The following is a 22,319-nucleotide window of genomic DNA, read 5'->3' on the forward strand; positions in this document are numbered from 1 at the left end:
ACCAACCAAAAATATAAGTCTTGCATCGTATAATATTTAAAAATATCTTACAAAGCTATGAAAGACCTTCAATCCACATAATACTTAGCACTTAATACACTTTCCCAGAGCTTTACATCTCTGTGAGGCAGAAGTATTAAAGATGGGAAACTGAGGCAGGGAGGGGTGACAGATTAACCACATCCCACAGAGGGGGCAAAACCAAGATTATAATTTGGGACTTCCTGGTTTGGGCCTATACGACACCTCAAAAATAAGGGTATAACTTCCTAACTCCCTTGTTGTGGTTAAGTTTTACAGGAGGTTCTGAATGATGAGTGTGGTTGGGTCCCATGACATCGTGTTTGTGACCTCCTAGTTGTTGATAAAGCATGTCTTGAACTACCTAGTCAAAAGATGGTAAATTAGGAATGCCATTTCTATACTCCCTGAATGCAGGGATTGGGTGGTGTAAAATAGTTCCTTTATGCTATGTAAACTTACTTTTCTGCATGTTCTGTCCAGATTGAGAATGTAGAAAAGATTAAAACTATTCACTGCCACAATCATAATCTTTTGTTGGTCAAAGTATTGCAGGAATGATCTTAATAATATAGGGGCCAGCCTCACAAGATGCTATGTCCCCTCTTGCCAGGTTCTAAACACCTTAGACTCCCACTGACATCAGTATGAGACCAGGGTTCTCGGCACCTTGCCGAATCAGGGCAGATGTTTATATACAGGAAAAACAAACATTAACAATACTCTACCTTGAAGGATTAGCTAAAATGTATACTAAAAACATGAGGGTTTCAATTTAAAACCACAGAGATTTTCCTCTCTCCAGTCATGTTTATACAATGTAATCCTAATTAAATGTGCTACAAAGCTGTATTTTGCTATTATTTTCAGTGAAAACTAATATATAAAACTGTAGCTGCCATACCTTTGGTTATACTTGTATGTATTACCATTATAATAATTTATTGTAATAATCCCCTGATGGCGGCCACTTCAAAATCCACTGGGGTGAAACTTGATTTGTACTCAGTACAATTCTGTTCTTTTCATTTTAAGAAAAATGGCTTAAATAGTGAATCATTTATTACTAACCTTCTTAAAAGTTTATTACCATTTTGTTTATTTTTTAATATTCTAGAATGGATAAAATGTTTAAACAATGAAATCTCACATACAGTTACATTCTAAAAGATCAGATGTTTTGCTTTGTTTTTTTGAGACTAGAATTTACATGTTCCTTTCTGAATATATGGGTTAACAACTTAAAAAAGAAAATCTGGTGATTCCACTGTGCATTGAAATGAATGAAATAGCAGCAGTGACTGCAAGGAGGGGGGGGTCTTTGAGGTGAACCCACATTCCATTTTTATTATCCACCTATTACTTTGTGGATCTGATGGGCCCTACCTTGGCTCTTTCTTAAAATGTTTAGGTTCGGACAGGTGTTTGGTGCTGTACAGGACGTAGAGGAAACCATGGTCCTGATGTTGCAATTCCTGGGCGGCTATGTCTCTGTGGAGCCTGACTGAAATCAATAGGGACTCTGCATAGGTGCAGTGAATTGCAGGAGTTGGGTGTAGGTAAAATCCTCTTGAGTTCTCCCAGTTATATCCTAAGGGCAGATTGGCTATACAACCAAAAATGATCTCCATATTTTATGGCAGAAGGGCAGTCATGATTTTCTAGGGTAGGACTTTATGTAAGAAATTAATTACACTTTTATGAAGAATAATAACAACCTTTAACCTAGAAAATGTTAAAACTGTACCTTATTTTAGTGCTGGGACATAGTTCTAATATTTTAAAATACTATATATAAAATAAGATACCCACGACCACACAGGAGGAGCAGGGAATTGAACCTGTTTTCCTGAACCTCAATCTCACTAACCCCAAGTTCCCTAACCACAGACCCATCCTTCTTCTCAATCTAATTTTAACTATATAAGGTCTAATATACTATAGATATTAAAATTATTATTCTACATGTAATTCCTCTTAAGCTTTGTAGATGCATGAACAATTATCATTTATATTTCTTAGTGTTTCGTTTATAACTGATTAGAATTTGCTTCTGTTTTATAATAAGAGTCATATTCTTAGTTCGTACAAAAAATTCTGTAACTCATAACTTTCTTGCCCAAGAACACTTTTTTCAGTTGTCTAAAATTGATGTTGACAAGCTCAATGTTAACATTGTGTGTGTGTGTGTGTGTGCGCACGCACGCGTGTGTGAGAAAGAGAGAGACTCTACTGGAAATTTTTTTACAATTCTGCATGTTCACCCATTTTTTCTGAATACCCCACATGAACGCTTGAGCTGTACACGATCCCAAAATGTAGCCAAACAGCACCTGCTGGTGTTCTGGGAGAACTGGCATGATACTGGCTCTTCTTTACTTCGAGCTGAAAACATGCTGAGTACTTTTGTAGTGTTACTTTCCCATGTAAGCAATTGCTGTTGTTGTTACACCATTATGATATGATCATGAATGGGAAAGACAGGGATTCACGATGCAATCTCTGTATTAAAATATGGTCCACAGTATGAAAAAGTTTGGGAATCCTAGACATAGGTCCTGAACTACAAGAACGGACTACTACATTCTAATCTTTAACGATGCAGATTCTTTTGGCTGTTTTTTCTAGAGCAGTGTGGAAAAACCTCAAAACTTTCACATATTTTGGCAAAAAATAAAATCTGTTTTTTCTGTCGCAATTACAAATTTCAATGAAAAATGTCATCTAAATTTCTAGCTGACTCTTTAGCAAGTCTACATATGAAAGTGCGTTTTTCCCCCCTAGGGTCCTGGAAATTAAGGGCCACTGGGAGTTCTCCTCTCCTGATTTTTCTCCCAAAGGCCAATTCTCACCAATTTACCTTCCTTTTTGAACTATCTGAAGCCCTCTGAGATTATCTGTGATTTTCATCAGTGATACTGTCCTCTGACAAGCCACAGTGTGCTTTTACATGAGAGCAGTGTTTTCCTCCCATTCCCACAAAACCCCACCCACCAGAGACCTAATACTGGAAGAAGAAGGAACGCAGGGGAGCAGCTCTGTGCGGAAGGACAGTCCATGACAGCTCCATTTTATGAACCTCCTGGGGTTCACAGAAGTGGGACTGCCTGTCTGGTAAATCATGGGCAGTTCCTAGGATGGAGCCAGGCAGAGACATGCTAGCAATTCCAGTCCTGCCTTCTCTAACACCTTGGAGCTTTTCCTGAGCAGCCTACTTGAATCCCTCTGCTCCTGATAATCTCAGTGATGCCATCTGCAAAACACCAATTCAATTCATGTCCTAGTGCCCCTCCATAAACCTTGCTTTCCCTCTGTGCTCCATCCAGAGAAATCCTGCTGCTCCAAGCCTCAGGAGGCGAGCCTGCTGTAGAAGCTAGTGCTTTCTCTTCTGACCTATTGCCGTAACCTATTGCCGTAACTAGTTATTTTATATGCTGAAACCTTTTCCTCTCTAATGTTATCTCTTTTCCCCCCTTCTGGTTGCTTTTGTTCAAATCCTTTCCCTTTCAGTCTCCATCTTTCTTTTTATCTTATATTTTCTTTCTTTATACATTTATTTTAAAAAGGCTCCTCTCCTAGTGCTACTGCCTTGTATGTCTCCCCATTGTGTAGATTGGCACTTCAGTTAGTGCCAAAGCTTCCTGTCTGTGACTGATAGGAGGCCTGATTCTCATACATGCTGAATCACACAGGAAAGAACTTGCAAAACAGTAGCTTCAGGGTCTGAGACTTCTACAAACCTTAAGTTGACCACCAAACAAGTACCTTGTAAAGCTGGTGTAATGAAGAGGGAAGGACCATGTCAAGGTTCCTTCCCCATTCTGAACTCTAGGGTACAGATGTGGGGACCTGCACGAAGGACCCCCTAAGTTTATTCTTACCAGCTTAGGTTAAAAACTTCCCCAAGGTACAAACTTTGCCTTGTCCTTGAACCCTATGCTGCCACCACCAAGCGTGTTAAACAAAGAACAGGGAAAGAGCCCACTTGGAGATGTCTTCCCCCAAAATATCCCCCCAAGCCCTACACCCCCTTTCCTGGGGAAGGCTTGTAAAAATCCTCACCAATTTGTACAGGTGAACAGAGACCCAAACCCTTGGATCTTAAGAACAATGAAAAAGCAATCAGGTTCTTAAAAGAAGAATTTTAATTAAAGAAAAGGTAAAAGAATCACCTCTGTAAAATCAGGATGGTAACTACCTTACAGGGTAATCAGATTCAAAACACAGAGAATCCCTCTGGGCAAAACCTTAAGTTACAAAAAGACACAAAAACAGGAATATACATTCTATTCAGCACAGCTTTTTACCAGCCATTAAACAAAAGGAAATCTAACGTATTTCTAGCTAGATTACTTACTAACAGAAGTTCTGAGACTGCATTCCTGATCTGTTCCCAGCAAAAGCATCACACAGACAGATGGACCCTTTGTTTCCCCCTCCTCCAGCTTTGAAAGTATCTTGTCTCCTCATTGGTCATTTTGGTCAGGTGCCAGCAAGGTTATCTTAGCTTCTTAACCCTTTACACGTGAAAGGGTTTTGCCTCTCGCCAGGAGGGATTTTATAGCACTGTGGACAGAAAGGTGGTTACCCTTCCCTTTATATTTATGACAGTGGGTTAGAACCCACTTCATCAGATGCATGGAGTGAAAATACAGGAGCAGGTATAAATACATGAAAGGATGGGGGTTGCTTTACCAAGTGTGAGGTCAGTCTAACGAGATAGATCGATTAACAGAAGAATACAAAGGGAGGAAAAATAACTTCTGAAGTGGTAAGAGAGTGGCCCATTACAGACAGTTGACAAGAAGGTGTGAGTAACAGTAGAAAGAAATTAGTATTGGGGAAATTAAGTTTAGGTTTTGTAATGACCTGTTGAAGTTTTTGTTGTTGAAGAATTGCCACTTTTAGGTCTGTTATTGAGTGGCACCCACAACTATTTCAGATTTGGGGACAATTTGTACCTTCAAGTCAGCGGGACTGCTATGGGTACCCGCATGGCCCCACAGTATGCCAACATTTTTATGGCTGACTTAGAACAACGCTTCCTCAGCTCTCGTCCCCTACGGCCCCCAACTAAAACCTCTCCAGCGCATCATCAAGGATCTACAGCCTATCCTGAAGGACGATCCCCATATGTACATTGGCCAAACCGGACAGTCTCTATGCAAAAGAATAAATGGACACAAATCTGACATCAGGAATCATAACATTCAAAAACCAGTAGAAGAACACTTCAATCTCTCTGGTCACTCAATAACAGACCTAAAAGTGGCAATTCTTCAATAACAAAAACTTCAAAAACAGACTCCAACGTGAAGCTGCAGAACTGGAATTAATTTGCAAACTGGATACCATCAGATTAGGCCTGAACAGAGACAGGGAGTGGTTGGATCATTACAAAACCTAAACTTAATTTCCCCAGTACTAATTTCTCCCTACTGTTACTCACACCTGTTACTGTTCTAACCCACGAAAGTTTATGCCCAAATAAATTTGTTAGTCTCTAAGGTGCCACAAGGACTCCTCGTTATTTTTGCTCATACAGACTAACACGGCTACCACTCTAGAGCCTAAGCTGCCAGGCGCCACTTCAGCTACCTCCAGCAAAGGAGGCGTGTTTTATCCTAAGATTATCTCACTTTCCCAATCCCTACAAGAGTATTTTAAATAATCATTTAAGGGGGGTGGAGGGGATTGGAGCAAAGTTTGGCCTTGCTCTGAAAGCCTAAGATCCATATGAATGACCCTCCATCTCAGTGTACACATTCACCAAGGTATGAGGACATCTGAATTTTCCAGGCAGTTACACAAACCTAACACTACCTCAGTGACAGTAACAGTAGTTAACAGCAGCTGAATAGACTATAGGAGCTGCGAGCTCCATCTCGCAGTGGAGCCACAGCAATACCCAGGTACTGGGATTTTTTCTGAAACCGTGATGAGAAGAACAGGGTACTTTTCTGCTACCCTATAATCTTTCCATACACTTCCGTTGCCAAACAGCATTTAGATACATGCTAGAAAAATTGAACAAAGCAACAAATATCATTTGGTTCACCTACAACATGAGACGCATTCAGCAAGGAGATATCTGCTACACTACCAATTTTCTCCTTATAATCTTCAAGCAGTGAATTTCTCTGATTCTTGCAGCACTTTTGGCTATTTTTTCCAAACAGACACATACATGCATATAATAAAACAATTCCCCACAATGCCAGTCTCCATGGAGCCATGAAGAATTTCATTTTTCTATTTGTCTTTTATGCTTTCTTGCAATTTCTCCAAAAAAATTCGAACAAATAACTCAGCCTTTTCTGAAACCATATAGAAAGGATTCCTTTTGCTAGAAACCTCTCCTCTTATAATGTGCCAGTTTAATTTCACAAGCTGCAGTAACAAGGAAGTCACATAGCCTTAGAAACAATACAGAGAAGAATAAAAAGAAGAAATGGAATTCCTGTTTTAAAATCTCTCTCTAAGCACTGGCACACTGGGCACAGAATCCATTAATTTATTATTTTAATGTTTATTGATTTAATTTTTACAATTTATAATTGCATGTTAATTATTGGTAAATTTTCAGTAGTGCTTAAGTGACAGACACCTCTGTCCCAGGAAAAGTCAAAAGGATTTAGGTGCCTCTGTCACTTAAGGACTTTTGAAAATGTTACCGTGTCTTACTTTTGTTGTCATCCTCTCTTTGTTGTACTACTTGCTGTACAGCCGCCTTGGGATTCCTCAACAGGGCTTCTATTAATGTTCCTCTATTTGTGCAACATGCTACTTTCATCAGGGAATTAAACAGACACAATCGAGGCAAATTCTCATGTACATTAAGGCCCTTTACACCACTAATGACAGTGTAATAAAGCCTTACAGTACGTGCAACTGTAACTTACTTCTAGGGCAAGGCTCCTTTACCTTACCAAAGCAGGGGGGCCTTACTGTAATAGAGAATATGACACAGCTTATTTAAAAATTACACTCCTGTCGATTTTTTTAACCTATTACTATTATTGTTGGAAGCAACACCCAATATTATTATAACTGAAAGGACACGGATGAGACAGTCTCTGATTTTGCAGTTTTCTTTTGAAAATGATAGCACGTTGCTGTAGGTCAGGTTTCAGAGTAGCAGCCGTCTTAGTCTGTATTCGCAAAAAGAAAAGGAGTACTAGTGGCACCTTAGAGACTAACCAATTTATTTGAGCATAAGCTTCCGTGAGCTATAACTGACTTGTAGCTCACGAAAGCTTATGCTCAAATAAATTGGTTAGTCTCTAAGGTGCCACTAGTACTCCTTTTCTTTTTGCTGTAGGTCAGTTTCCCTGTTTGCCCCTGCAGTCAGCAAGGCCAAACTCCTGCAAACGCCCATCTGCAGAAGGGCCCCTGCACTCATGTGCAGTCCCAAATGAGGCAGAGGCGCTTCACATACGGCATGTGGTTCTACTTGTTATAGGACCAGGCTGAGTCTCCCAATGCGTTAGACCGGGGGTGGGCAAACTACGGCCTGCAAGCCACATCCAGCCCACCAACCGATTTAATCTGGCCCTTGAGCTCCTGCCGGGGAGAGGGGTTGGGAGCCACTCCACACGCGCATGCCGCAACTCCGCACGGTTCCCGGAAGCAGCGGTATGTCCCCACTCTGACTTTCTACGTTTGTGGGCAGCCAGGGGGCACCATGTGCTACCCCTGCCCCAAGCACCACCCTTGCAGCTCCCATTGGCCGGGAACTGCTGCCAATGGGAGCTGCAGAGCGGTGCCTGTAGATGGGACAGCATGCAGAGCAGGCTGGCAGCGCCTCTGCATAAGAGCCTGAGAGGAGACATGCCGCTGCTTCCGGGAGCTGCTTGAGGTAAGCACCGCCCAGAGCCTGTACCCGAGCCCCTCCCACGCCCCAACCCCCTGCCCCAGCCCTGATCCCCCTCCTGCCCTCCGAACCCGTCAGCCCCAGCCCGGAGCATCCTCCTATTCCCCGAACTCCTCATCCCCAGCCCCACCCCAGAGCCTGCACCTCCTATCCAGAGCCCTCACCCCCACCCCACACCACAACCCCCTGCCCCAGCTTGGAGCTGCCTGGAGCCCCCTTCTGCACTTTGAACTCCTCATTTCTGCCCCACCCCCAGCCAGAGCCCTCAGCCCCTTCTGCACCCCAACCTCAATTTCAATACACAAATGTGGCCCTTGGGCCAAAATGTTTGCCCACCCCTGCATTAGACAGAAATAGACTAGAAAAGTAGCACAGTGCAACTGGAGTTATCTCCATTACAGGAATGGTATCATAGTTTTGGCAATACTACTCTTGTGATCAGATTTGACAAAGTACTGAATTTTGAAGTGAAAATATGGCACTGTGCCCAACAGGGTGCTGTATTCAAGGAAAGAGTGGCTGAATGCCCTGTGATTATATCACCCACGCAGGTACCCTTTAGGGAGCACATACCACATTGCAGAGCAGAGTGCCGTAATTTCATTTTAAACATGGATAATGCTATATAAGGGCATTCTTACCATCAGGTGGCCAGATGGAACCACAGTCTGTTGAAAAGAAACAAACACAGATCAATAACTACAGTTTGATTCGTATGCTTTAAATATTGTCAAAACATGTTCTAGGAGAAGGCTGGTGCACTTCCTGGTCAAAACTTAATAAATACAAATACTTCTATATGAAGAACTAAACATCAGTTTAATTAAACTGACTTAAATAAGAATGATTAGGTGTTCTCAACCAGAGAAGAAAAAAAACCCAGTGAGAAAAGCCTTTACATTTAAAGAGCCAATCGAATATCAGATGTTCTTTGCAGTATGCAGGCTATATTTCTTCAACAGTAGGAACTTGTGAGACACTCAAATGAAAACAGAAAAGCATGAATTCATGAGGGATCCTAATCCAAACTCTTATAGTTTTAAACTGAAAATAACTCTTTCCGTATTGATTTTTTTTCCTTTTCCATTTGTGAAACACTAATTTTTGTCTTCTCCATTTGTTAAAGAACCCAGGCCCACATCTCTTACTTCTATCTTTGTGTCTGTACTGCCGTCCTTCCAAATAAGCAGTGTAAATGACCATTTCAGAGCTCTGAGTCCTGTTCTGACTTGTCATCGCAAAGGATGGTAAATCTCACCCTTCTCACTCATGACCAAAGATGGAGGAAGCTCCCTAGCATTCCCTAAAGAAACTCAGGGCATTGCTTTTGCTTGAGGCCCTCAGAGCATATAACCAACCTTGTGTACTTATGAATCAGCATCACAAATATCAGTATAGCTCTCAGAAAGACACTTGTTAGTTAACTTAGTTTCCCTCTGATGGATACATGGTTGCCTCTAAAAAAGCAGAGCATAAATTACATCCTTGCCAATCAATACATGAAAGCCATAAATAATTTTGAATGAAAATAACCCTGAAACACACTGGAATAGGAAACAATTCTGGAGAGGTAAAATGAAAAAGCGGAAAATTATGCAATAAAAAGTGACTACCCTACCACTGGCTACTGGTTATTTCTTTACTTCTGAGCACCAGATTGATGCATATAACAAAAGAGGTTCTACTCACCTTACTTGTACAGTCTGATTGGCTTTAATAGTACCACACAAGTGAGTAACACCAGCAGATTTTCTCCCTATATGTTTAGAATCTAGTGGTTTTGGCCACCAGGTTTTAAAGACCAAATACAATGGCTGAAAGATGATGTACAGTAAAACTAAACAGGAAAAAAAAAATCCCTTTGGGGATTAATCTGAATGAAAAAATAATTGGGGATAAATTTGGGATTCTTATGAAAGACTAATATTTTAGCACTGAATCCCTCCTACTAAATAGGAACTGTTAATTCTCAAACTGAGCCAGATTGTGTGGAAATATTTATGATGCACACACACATATCCACTCTGAACAAGAATGGCTTATTTTGTTTCTGATCTGAATTGCAGACGTAAAAGGCACTAGTCCACTTTAGCAGCCAGTCTCCTTCCCACAAAATATTCCTGGAAAACTAAAAGGCAGACAATGCACTGAATAGAAACTTCTCTCTTATTGCATGTAGCTCTTATAATATACTGGTGAAAATCTCAAAACTGCATGTAGCAATTACCTCACACAAAGTAAGGAAACTAGTTGTAAACTATAATTAATTAAAGTAATTGAGCATGCTGTAGACCTATATATTTTTGAAATGTAGAGTACGCTGGTCCAAGTATACTGAAAAACATGTCATCAGTGCCCATTTGAGGTATTTATTTAAATAAAATTATTTTAATCCTTTAGTGATCACGGGCTTCCATACCTCCCTCTTCCTGTTGTCCAATAAGATAGAAGCACAAACCTAAATAACATCGAGATCATGCTATTAAACCTCTATCATTCAAATATCTACGTTTCACCTATCAGGAAAATGTAAGAGAGGAGAGACAGATTATGATGTAAACAGCACAACAGGGATAGGGTTGCCAGGTGTCCGATTTTTTACTGGAATGCACAGTCAAAAAGGGATCCTGGCAGCTTCGGTCAGCATAGCTGACTGGGCCACTAAAAGTCCAATTGGCTGCAGCAGGTGGCTCCGCACGGCTCCCAGAAAGGGCCAACATGTCCCTCCAGCTCCTAGGTGCATGGGCGGCCAGGAGGGCTCAGCACACTGGCCTTGCCAATGGCGCAGACGCCACTCCGAGCATCAGCTCCACAGCTCCCATTGGCTGGGCCCGTGGATGGAGCAGCACGTGGAGCCCCCTGGCCTAGGAGTCCTAGGAGCCCTAGGAGCCAGAGGGACATGTTGCTGCTTCCCAGGAGCCACCAGAGATAAAAGTACGGCCTGGAGCCCGCATCCCAAACCTCCTCCCAGACCCCAAGTCCCTGCCCCAGCCCTGAGCCCCTTCCGCACCCCAAACCCTACAGCCCACACCCCCAGCCAGAGCCCTCAGCCCTCCTGCACCCCAATCCCCTACCCCAGCCTGATGAAAATGAGCAAGTGAGCAAGGGTGGGGGAGAGCGAGCAGTGGAGGGAGGGGGGATGGAGTGAGTGGGGGCAGGGCCTTGGAGAAGGGGCAGGGCAAGGGTGTTCAGTTTTCTGCAGTCAGAAAGTTGGCAACCCTAAACAGGGATGACACTATAAAACTTCATGGGAAGAAGGATGTATATATTTGTTTAATATCCATTAAGACAAAACATTTTATTTCAGGAGTGACTTATTCCGCAGAAAGATGGTAAAAGCATTTGGAGTTTCATTTAAATTTTCTACAACACAGTAGTAAAGAGAACTCCATCCACAGCAGAGACTGGGTCTCTGAGAAATTGGGGAGTAGGTGTAACAGAGAACATTCTAGATGGACTCTTACCTCATGACACCTTCTAGTGGGAACTTTTATGCGTAGAAATTTCATCTACCCTGTAATGTGCAGGGGAGGACAATTTGTTAAATTACATTATATTTCTGCAGTTTTTCTGTGTAATATAAATACATACCCAGCAGAAATAGCCAAATTATGAGTACATACTGCAATTATATTATTCATGAAAACCTTCTTACCCTGTGCACAGATGGATGACTCGTCATTGTGCCCAGAGGGCTCTTCAAGCCAAAAGAGGATGCCAGATAAAGGGACAACCACTCAAGCCCACAAACCAAGCGTATTATAAAAAATAGATAGTGAAGCCTTTTGGATTTTTTGAGAAGATACAGGAGAGCTCTAACTTGCATTCAGGACAGTTCTGGGAGACCTACAAATTTAAATATGCAGTATGCTACCTTCAGATTATTCTTGTGGTAGTACTTCAAAACAAGGAGTCATAAACATGAGGTTACAGACTCTGCAGCAAGCTTGATTTAACTTCTGCTGGATTCTGCTGCACTGACATGCTTCAGATTCTGTGGCAACTTCAAATAAATTTTTAAAGGAAGTTAAGTTTTGACTGAATTAAATGTCAAAGAGCCTAGTACAATCACTTCCTTGATATTTATTTGATATTAAATTACTCCATTTCCTCTGCCCTTATATTTTTTTCTGTTTTCAATGTACTATTGAACTTTATACGGAAAATGTGCAAGTGTAATGACGAAGCTGATTAAGAAGGAGCTGGTTTTGAAAACAGTTGCTGCTCTTTGCACCTGGGAAGAAGAGATGGTTTGGGAGTACAAGGAGGAAATTGGTAGTATGTTCTGGTCAGACAATCAGCAGCCAAGTTGTTAAACAATTATGAGTTTATTTCACGGTTAAAATCCAAATAGGATGAATGGGGGGCAGGGCATACCTCTCCAAGCTAGCTTTCAAATTGTTGATACAGACCACTCATATCACTTTACATTCTTTATTCAAATTTGGAAGGTTTTCTTTGCAAACATAAGGCTATCTTTTTATAAATGAAAACTCAGATCCTGTAGCACAATTCTGTCGTGAGGAGGTGAATTCAACACAAATCCCCATGGCCACAGATTACAGGAGGCTCTAGATATAAACATCACCCACATGATAAAAAGCCAGGATAAGGGTGCTGTATGTAAGTGGCTGTCAGAAAATCTGCACCCAACAGGGGTAGAAGTTAGTTGCTCCTACAGTATTATGTTTCCTACAGAAATGCTACACCACTTGCCCTCTCGCCAGGAGCAGAGCAGGGCAATTCCTGGGTATGGTTCTCATGACCTCAGCAAAAGCAATCTACAGAGCCAACAAGACACTGCAGCCAGAAAGAATATGGGCACACATCAACACTGCCTTTGCAGGGAACAGGTGTGCTGATTTGGCAGATGGTTAGGCCATTTTCAAAGCACTGACCAAAATTTGACCTATTGCAGCCTTGCAAAATTATCATGGAAATTTTACAAGCCCTGACACAAAGTCTCCTCTCTGCTCCTTACTATGGTGATAATGAAAAAGAAATATTATTTTCCCTGTCTTTTCTAAAGAAAAAAAAGAGGGGTTACTCAGCCTGAATGAGCAGAATTTCTCAAGTACCAAAGGGCAACCTTAAAGGAAGTCTTGAATTATTGTGCACAAGATTTATACTCTAATAATAATCTTTGTTTTATGTCTATTGCACTGATGTATACTGTTTTGCTACAAATTTAACTATTTTATTTAAAAGGACAAAATCCCCATATTTCTTTTGTTACACAAAATCTTCTTTTAATGTATTTCTCTTTATTTTACATTCATTATGGAGTTTCATCTTCCAGTATATACTGAGTTTATATAGATTGTAACAAAGTGAATGTATCCCTTTTTCAAATATTTATTTTCCAATTTCAAATATTTATTTATATTGTAGGTTTCACAAGAGAGAATTAAATATTGAAAATGAGTCTGGAGAGGCTGGTTCCTTTAACCCTTTTCATGTGTTCAACAGGCATAACAAGATAGAGCCCACAGTATGTTCTGAGCAAAGCTATTTATGCATTTTGACAAGTGTTAAGAACAGACTTCTGATTTGGTACAGTCTCACCAACTCTTATGGGGGAAAAAAGATCCATTAATAAAAGCTTAACATGGAAATAGCTGTACCTAGCTTGCCTCAAATTCTGAATCCCAGAAATAGGAAATATATCAAAAGTCTGATTACTCATGAATAAATTAAAAAATGTTTTTCACTTCTTTACAGCACCTTCCATTCTTGAAGGTAGTGGTAGGTGTTTTAAAGAAGAACAGTGTTTTTATCATCATCATTAGCAACAAATATTTCCTTCTATCCAAGGATCGATCTTCAAGCATCTTACAAAGTCTAATTTAGCTCACCGCTGCCTCTGAAACAAACATTATCATTCCCAATTACACATGTGGAAACTGAGATGCAGAAAAGCTAAGTAACTTTCCCAATATAAGTCAGTTACAGATAGGAAAAGATCACAACTCTCCCAATTCCTAGCCTGGTGTTACAAACACAAATTCATGCTTCTTCCCGTGTTAAAGTTTACCTCAAGTTCAAATCAAAACAAGTCTCAGTGTCTGCATGGCATACTGATAGAGAGTAGCCGTGAGCTGAGAACAAAAGATTTCGAGATTCAATTTAGCACTACAGAGCCCAGATCTTTATCTCAATCTTTTTAGCTAGATATATTATAAGAATATTAATTGAGCCACAGAAACAGCCTCTCAACATGGTATATTGGCCCTTCTGTTTGGGTAGAGGTGCGAAATGCTTTTAGATAAACCTATTTATAGCTCAAAAAGGTTTGGATCAAGTTCTTACTTGATCTAAATCACATTGCCCATTGATAGAAAAAGGTAAAAAAAAAAAAATCAGAAATAATTAAAAAGCAGCCTTGGAGTCTGTCAACCACAGGGTTTATCTCAGTGGAAGCATGCAAGATCCAGAGAGGATTGGAGATATCTAATCAAGAGGTATTAATTCTATTCTTTATAGTTTCTTATACAGTCCACACCGCCACAGTATCTGAGTGCCTTCCAGTAGTGCAGTAAATAACATCAGCCACATATGGTTTGTTTTCTCTCTTAACCGCTCCCTAAGAGGAGAACTGCATGTGCAATGTAGTGTTTTGGTTTAGTAGGTTTACAGGATTTTTATATGTGTGCTGCTATGTATTTATATGCCCTTAGTAGTGGGAATATGGGTGATCAAAGGAGGATTAGGGCCTCAGGGCAGAAGGAATGGCCTCCATGGTAGTGGTGAAATCTGGGTAATTTGGAGGATCATTAAACAGGAGGAGGAGGCAGGAGGGATTGTCTATGGCAGCACATCCAGAAGCTCCTAAAGAAGGGAGGAGCAGGATCTATGTGGTATATACCACCTCTTTTTCACTTGGAGTACACTGGAAGTAGATTTTGTTACATGAATATTACCAAATGCTGTACAATTATTTATTTAAGTTCACACTCAGATTGTTAACTAAAAAAGACAAGGCATCTAGTGAGCTCCAACATATTTCAAAGTTTCTCCCAAAGCGCTAAACATATGGTGTCCTAAACATAATTCCATATTTCTACATCCACCCCCTACATTCTCTACTTTCAAAGGTAGTTCCCTCCACACGTACATTATATTCTAAGGTAACATCAAAATAAGTAGCTCAAAATGTAATTTTAAAAAAAAAAATCTCCATTATTGCTATACTAACCCCCCCGGCTTACAGCCACTTAATTTTCAGAAACTCTCACCATTCGGTATGAAATTTTCCAGGCTTGGTCTCTGCCTGAATTGGAGGGTTTGTTTTGGAAAGTTAGAGAATAAAACTTTTCAGCCATTTTGAAGCATGAGGAGAGTGGAAAGATACACTTTGCCAAATATAAACACAGCTGTGGATAGAAAAGGAGCTTTGCCTGCCTCATTCCATGTGCATCTCATGAAATGAAAGCAACATAGTTCCTAAGGCTTGGACATGTAGGGATCTCTAATACAGACTTCCTGAAATGTAGTGAAGAAGGGCCTTGTCAGGTTCTTGGGACTGGATGTTCTGTTGGCACCAAGACAAATATATCCATATCATGGAATTTATTTATTTTTTTAATAAAGTAAACACACACACACACACACACCCCAAAAACTATAAAACTCAAAAAAAAAAAAGAGAAAAAAAAAGAAAAGAAAAGAAATCACATGCCTTGGTGATACTGAGGCAATATACTTAACTCTGTAGCTTGCAAGCTTTCTGGTATTACTACTCCCATGCCCCAAATCTTCTCTACTGACACTTCAATTTTTCTACAGTAATAAGCATGAAAACTTCCATCTACTATTTGATATGGCCTGTGGACTGTGCTTTCCTTCCTTTACACGGTATGCAGGAAGATATGCTCTATCAAACTGCCGTATGTTTCAGTTGTCATACTAACACCAAAGAGGTTGCCAATGTGCTCTTCCAGGTTACGTTCATTCATAGAAACAATATTTGTCCACCTCTCCCTAAATTCTGGATTTCTGATCCTAAATACCAAAAAAGCCCTCGGGGATTATTAAAGATTATCTACATAACAGTGTGTGGACCTAAATTCCCTCTAATCTGCATGGCCGCTTACACTCAGGGCTGCAGTTGTGTGCGGGGGGGAGGAGAGATGCCTCTCCCCCAGCCATGGCACCCCTCCCCCAGCCCGGAACCTGCCACAACCAGAGGACAGGTTTCAGAGTAACAGCCCTGTTAGTCTGTATTCAGGCACCCCTCCCCCGGCCCAGCCCAGGCCCCGACCTGCCGCGGCCGGGGAACAGGCGCCCCTCCCCCAGCCAAGCCCAGGTTTCTCTCTCCCCATGTAGCCCTGGTGGAGCCTCACAGCACCCCAAACTCTTCATCCCCAGCCCCACCTCACCCCCCAGCACCCCAATCCTCTTCCCCAACCCTGAGCCCCCTCCCAGACTCTGAACTCCTCAGCCCCACTCTGCCACATGAATTTTGTTATGTGCACCAATATGAAGGTGATGTGTCACACACTGTGACGTTATTGACAAACTGTGACAGTATAGATCATTGTTGCAACCAGGGTCCTATGGCTGCACCAGTTCTTATACAGAGGAGGCCAAGTGGGACGTCTATGGGAAGGTTGTAGTTTGCTGGTTATGATTATACTGTCTATATGTGTGTATCATTTTTGTATTCGAAGTTATGAATATTGGCTATGTCCTTGTTTGATTCTAAGTAGCCTCAGTGAAGCACTTGGTCAGCTTCTTGAGAAAGGACTATTTTCAGTAAGTGCCCAAATCAAGAAACACTTTAACTGACAATGGACTTTGGGAGATGCCAATCCACATCAGAGCTTTCCTGGGGACGTTCAAACTAATGTGTAAACAATGGCGTCAGCCTGCAAAAAGCTGTATCATTCATAGACATGTGACTTGCCCAGGTGACTCTAAACTCCATCTTGTTGAAGGGATTTTACACAGGAGAACAAAGGGGTTTCCACCCACAAGAGAAAGACTATATAAGGCCCTGGAAACCCCTCCATTTTGTCTTCAAAGATGCCTGAAAGAAACTGGAACAAAGGACAGTAACTACAGGGCTGTGAGTGATTGCTGGACCCAGACTAGGAAGGAGTCTAGTCTGTCAAAGAAGAAGCTTACTGGAACATCTATGAGGGTGAGATTTACCTGGATTTAGTTTCCTACTGTATTAGGCTTAGACTTGCATGTTTTTGTTTTATTTTGCTTGGTAATTTACTTTGTTCTGTTATTACTTGGAACCACTTAAATCCTACTTTTTATAATTTAATAAAATCACTTTTTCCTTATTAATTAACCCAGTGCGAGTAATTAATTTCTGGGGGAACAAACAGCTGTGCATATCTCTCTATTAGTCTTATAGAGGGTGAACAATTTATGAGTTTACCCTATATATAAGCTTTATACAGAGTAAAACGGATTTATTTGAGGTTTGGATCCCATTTGGAACTGGGAAGCTGGGTGCTGGAGACAGGAGCACTTCTCAAGCTGTTTTCAGTTAAGCCTGCAGCTTTTGAGGGACGGAGTTCAGACCTGGGGCTGTGTTTGCAGCAGGCAAGCGTGTCTGGCTCAACCAGGCAGGGTTCTGAAGTCCCAAGGTGCCAGGGAAAACGGGCTCAGAGATTGTCTCAGCACATCAGGTGGCAGTCCCAAGAGGGTTTCTGTGACCCAACCCATCACACACATCACCTCCATATTGGTACACATAACAGAATTAATTCCGCACATGGATGGGAAAAATTAGAGGGAACACTGGGGTGGACAGCTTGTTAAGAGTATCCAGGAAAGCAGACAGCTTTACTTCTTCTCTTTGGTTTCTTAAGTGAAATATATATCTCTCAGTTATGTGGTTTGGGGCACCTTGTTCTTTTCAAAGCACTTCATTCATGTCTTTATACTCCATCTCACCTGCTCCTTGAATGGAACACAACTATTCAACAACTTCAAACTCCTATATTCCAACCAGAGTTAGGAAAATAAATCTGTTCTTGCAACCACTTCTCATGTCACTGTGACAAATATTGCAGCAGTCTTTGTACACACATTTAAAAGGCTTCAGTTTTGCATCAAAGTAGACACTGGCCATTTTCCCACAGAAAACAGCAGCCCATGAATTTGTTGTGGAAACCAGGACTTTTAACGCACACCACAACTTTTTATAGTTGCTGAAAATTTGAATGACACTGTAACCCCATGTGCAAGATCACATCATCAATCGAGGCAGGGCAGGTCTACACTGGGAACTTACATCAGCACAGCTACATCTCTCAGGGGAGTGAAAAATCCACACCCCTGAGAGAGACAGCTAAAACAACCTAATCCTTCATGTGCACAGCACTAGGTTGACAGAAGAATTCTTCCGTTGACATAGAAACCGCTTCTTGAGGACGTGGACTACCTACGCCAACAGGAGCAGCTATACCATTGTAGCATTTCAAGTGCAGACAAGCACTCACTGAAATTTGGCCCAACTGCCCTTCTATCATTCAAATTTGGCCCAGCTGCATCTCCATCATGCTTGCCCTCGAGAGCCAAGCAGGTCTCGCAGGATCTCTTCTGTGCCGCTGCTCTGCTTTGCCAGGCAGGTTGCATACCCTGGAATACTGCACCAAAACCACATGTTTAAAAACTGTGACTATAACTTTTAAACCAAAAAAAAAAAATCACAACTTCCTTACAGCCTTATCTATATACAACCACTTTTACCTTGTTTATTTTTCTTCCTTTCTTTTTAGAAACACTCTGATCCCCTTGATATTTCAGAAGTATGCCATCCTTATGACCAGTGATTTTCTTATCTCTCCAGATGCAAATAATACAATTTATGCCTTTTAAATCAACTATAATAACTTTACTTAGATGACAACAAGAAATCCAACCAACAAAGCACCGAAGCCAAATAGCTGTGCTGGGTTCTTAGGAAGATGCTTTGACCTCACTCCCCAGGACCACACAGCAGTTTACAGAGCTACTCCACGAATGACCATGTGTGTCCCTAATCCTATGGCCCTAAATCTTACCAATCACCCTTTCACTGGCCCACCCATCGTCTGACTCCCATTGCCTTGGCTCTGGGCCATACAGGAGTTTGTGCCTCCCAAATTCAGCTCCTCTGTTCCCTAGCAGAACCACATGCAAAGGCACCAGAAGTGAGGGCTCCATTCATCCCAAAGCGGATATTAATAGCTACATGATTTAACAAAGACTTAAGAAATGTCACTTCTGACAAACTGGTGCCAACTGATGATTTTAGATTACTCAGTTTTTGGGTGCCCAACTTGAGATACCTTAAAGGGGCCTGATTTCAAGAGTATTAAGCACCCTCTTTCAAGGTCCCCAAAATAGGGCATCTAAAAACTGAGACAGACACCTTAAAGGGGCCTGATTTCCAGGAAGTGCTCAGCACCTACCTCTTTCAATTTTTGGGTGCTCATCTTCAGACACCTTGAAAGGGAGGCTGAGTACTTTCTTAAAATCTGGCCTTTTTAAGGTCTGATGCTGGGCACCAAAAAATCACTATGCATTTTTGAAAGGCTTGGCTGTCAATGTGAAGGTTGCACTCCCAACCTTAGCGCTGCCTCCTCCCCCCGCAAGAGCTCGCTTTACAATAGAGGATTTAACGGCATAATGGCCTAAATTTTTCAATTACTATCTAATATCACTTTTCCTCCACTATCTTATAAATGCTTTTGTATTTACCTCAATTGTACAGAACAGAGCCCCTTCCCAGAGTTCCAGGCACCTTCACCACAAATTAAAAACAGCAATACAACAGCATACCCACCAACTTCCCCAAAACCCAAAGAACAACATTTACACCTACAATATAGTGTAAACAACAGGCAGGTCGAAGGTTGGGCCTACCTGTTTAAACTACCAATGTTTAGTGTCCGTTTTAAACATCTGCTGAAATTCAACTAAAAAAGACACTCACCCGCACCTAAAGAGTAACAAGATAAGGAGTGTAAAATCTAAGGAATGAAAAGCCAGCAAAATAGCAGTGAAACAACAGATTTTTCAGAAGTTGGTTAATGCAAGTATTTCCAACAAGAAAAATAGCAAGTCAAAGGCCAACTTCATCTTTCTTGCAGCTTCATTGAAACTAACAGATTTGCGGGGGAGGGAGGGGTCAGAATTCTTAGCACACCCTTTGCAACCTAAGTAATTCTCATGTTAATTAGGCTAAGGATGAGTACCAGTAGTTGATTGACACTTACTATTTCACAATAGTATGCTAGCCAGAAAGTTTGGTTTGTATGTCTGTCTAATTTGTTGTTATAGACAAAGATTAATAACTGCTTGCATATGGTGCTTTATGCATAAATATAGACTACTTATATAGGAGCAGATGCATCACTTGAGGGCTTATTCTCCCCATGACCCACGTCTGGAACTCCCATGGATCTCCAGCATATTGAGGGGAGAATGTGCTCCTTATAATTAAACTGTAATCCTGAGAGTTTCTTTACAGGTCAGTACTCTCAGTCTGAACACCAAGACATTTTGTGATTGAAAGAAACGGATTTACTTGGCATTCAAATCATAATAAGAACACAGAGTTTCAACAAAAGTCAGACTAGTGAGGCCTATCTTTTTTTGGCATGTATTTTAGTTACTGAAAAAGTATTTTAATTTCTGTAATGGAGCAAAGATATTGACTGGAGTTGTCTTTTAACCCAGTCAAGCGAGAAATTTCCAAACAGATTTCACAGAGCTCACACTATATATTTCTAATCTCAGATTCAAATAGCTCCAGGGGAATGAGAGTTGCCCCTTTCTTTCCCTCCCCACCCTAACAGCAGCAAGTTCATATTATATTTACTTCAGCATATTACAGCAGTTCTGACAGATGTAGCAATACAATCATGTACTTTTTTCATTTGGAGACTTTGAGAGGAATATTTTCATCTTTCCAGTGTCTCACCATTGGTATTTAGTTTTAAAAACACTAATTCTCAGCACTCTTGCTTGCTATTCATAATGAAAGCCACAATGGAATCTTTCAGGTTTGTTTGCAACTGTGGTTTCTCTACTTCTTGTAAACAAGGCAACTTCCTGTCTCAGGGTTCCCACTGCTATATCAGGTTGAATCATGGCACCCTTCACAGTCATGACCCCTGAATGCAAGCATGCTACAATTCTGTCTAGTTCTATTAACTATGCATTACAGCATGAGATAGCACTTCGGAAGCAGCCATTCAAAGCAGGCTACCCCTCCTCAAAACCAACTAAGAATCTGCCACCATGTTCATTTAGACTGAATACGGTTAACTTGAATCCTTAGCATTTCAATGCTTGAGAAATAATATTGTTTTGCATTAAATGATGTGTGATGTGAAACCTGTTGTACACCTTTAAATAGCTGCTACAGCAAACAGAGCAGCTTCTCATTTCAGGGTCCCAGAATCAAATTATGAATCATCTTCCATTCTAAACATATGGATATGGACACACAAAATGGGGCTCTTAATCAAGGAAATTAAAAATATCTTTTTTACTAGATGAAGGGAGGATTCTTTTAGGGGTGATGAATTTTGGAAAACAGCATCTTATCGCTATTTCCTGATCCTGTAGTGGATACTTGATGGCACAGCATGATGTTAGATGTGTTTTCCTATACACTGATAAATTATATATGATGTGTGTCCTACTTCTTATAATAATACTTTTCTCATCATTTCTTGCTGGATTGTGTCAGTTAATGATAGCCTTGGCATTTCTGACCTTTATTTAGTCAAAAAATTTCCATCCTGTTTAAACAAAGGGTTCTGTCTGCAGCTTTTGACAGTCACCATTTTGCTTACCCATGGCAACCTATTCTGTTCAATAGCCAGCGTCACAGTAGCTTGACACAGAGCCATGTGCATGTGATGTTGTGACCATTTCAGACAACAAATAGATAGATACCCCTCAAGCCCTTTTTGCTAAGACCCTTGTGCAAACTTCCTCAAATCTCTCTGATCTATCAGAACCTCAGTAGAGTTGAAATTGTAATGCTGTCAGTTACTACAGAACATTTCTGCTGGAGGAAAAACATCTCTCTCTTGCTTGCTCTTTCTGTGAGCCTGTACCTCCAGCTGCCTCACTGCACTGTGTCAGTGTATTAAAATAGAACTGGCTTGATGACTTCACTAGTTCTCTCAAATAGGCCAGTTGGCAGACCTCTAACAGTCTGCTCCTGTGTAGAAGAGGTTGGGTTTTTTTTCCCCCATATGAAAATTCACTTTCATTCTGACTACGGAAAAAAAAAATCTTGCTTTTGAACACAACCTGAAAAATTCACTCACCTACCCACGCATGGTGAGTAGGAAGCCTGAGTGAGAGTCATCTGCTTCTGCAGAATCTAACTTTCCTTAAAAAATTCTAGCCTTTATGATTGCAAAGATAACCTTCCAAACACAAACTAAGTTAAACTAATGCA

At 41.0% G+C, this 22,319-nt stretch overlaps 1 protein-coding gene across 7 annotated transcripts in view; it reads right to left on the reverse strand.

Annotated features, from left to right (window-relative positions):
- The window catches only part of KLF12 (Kruppel like factor 12), a 362,839-nt gene that overhangs the window by 285,330 nt on the left and 55,190 nt on the right, over window positions 1-22,319 (reverse strand). The window contains exon 2 of one of the 7 annotated variants that reach the window (XM_043533927.1): window positions 8,536-8,562. The exons of the other annotated variants lie outside the window; for them this stretch is intronic. The gene's annotated coding sequence lies outside the window, so the exon portion shown is untranslated. The remainder of the gene's footprint in view (window positions 1-8,535; window positions 8,563-22,319) is intronic. 7 annotated transcript variants of the gene reach the window in all.

Source organism: Chelonia mydas, chromosome 1, assembly GCF_015237465.2.
Source record: "Chelonia mydas isolate rCheMyd1 chromosome 1, rCheMyd1.pri.v2, whole genome shotgun sequence".
In the NCBI taxonomy this organism is placed as follows: domain Eukaryota; kingdom Metazoa; phylum Chordata; order Testudines; family Cheloniidae; genus Chelonia; species Chelonia mydas.